Below are 1,134 nucleotides of genomic sequence, written 5' to 3' on the forward strand. Positions count from 1 at the left end.
TCATTGACTACTTCATCCCATGGGGTTTGCCACCTGTGTTATTTTTGATTCCCAATATTTCATGTTCCAATTTCAATGTGTTTATGTTTTTGAAACTATACGAGAACATATAAAACTGGTATGGAAAACATAGTCTATCTAAATGCTGTCAGATGACAAATAATATTGACTAGGTAGTTCATCATCAAAATGGTTTTATTTGGGAAAAGGGAAAGAACGAGGAAAAGACGGCTGTCCCCGATCACCTGCATGTTGAGACCCAGTGAGTCATTTGGACTAAAATGGTGAATATATATGTATATATATCAGGGAGACAGGAACCATAGAGTTTTTTTGAAAAGGAAGCTAAAACAATAGAGTTCAAGTAGGTAGGCTGATAAACTTCTGTGTACTCAGCTCCTCCCTTAGACCTCCCAGCCTGATCAGTTTTCTTAAATCCCCAGTTCATCTTTATCAATGCAAAAGGAAGAATTCATCCAGAACTGTATGATGGATTGAAATTCTTAAAGAAAGGATGATAGCCTTTTTTCTGCCTGTGAGAGAGGCATCACTGTTCTTCACCCAGGAGACAGGGAAGAAGCTCACAATGAGAAGCAGTTACATCTGAGGAAAACTGTGCTAAGCATTGGGGACCCATAGCCTTGAGGTACATGAGGACTTTGTCTCTTTTCTTGGACTGTTGCAGAATGTAGATTTGAAGTAAGTGATCCTAAAGTGCTTGCTTCGTCACTCCTGAATTAAGATATTTTTTTCCATCATAAGCCAGATGTGAAGGTCTGAACACACCGAAGTCTCCCTGTTTGTGGCATCCTGTCCAAAGCTCTGGCTTGCTGCTCATCGACAGATGGTCTATTTTGGGGTAATTTGGAAGAAGGAAGCCTGCACCGTCCTGAGTCACAAAAGTGAAGACACTCGAGCTGAAGCCAGCTGGGGGGAACACTCTAATCTATAAACTTTCCAGCTTTGATTTTTCTGAAGGGAAATATGCCTGTTTTCTACACAATTTGGGGATTTTTTTCTTGTAGGACTTGGCTCCTACAAGAAATGAAAATGTGATCCAAGGAAAAGGTTGAGGAAAGGAGAACATTGGCTTTAAAGGTCAAGATAGTATCATGTCAGAGGCTGGCTAACACA

This window comes from Hipposideros armiger, unplaced genomic scaffold (genome assembly GCF_001890085.2).
Source record: "Hipposideros armiger isolate ML-2016 unplaced genomic scaffold, ASM189008v1 scaffold_1679, whole genome shotgun sequence".
NCBI lineage: Eukaryota > Metazoa > Chordata > Mammalia > Chiroptera > Hipposideridae > Hipposideros > Hipposideros armiger.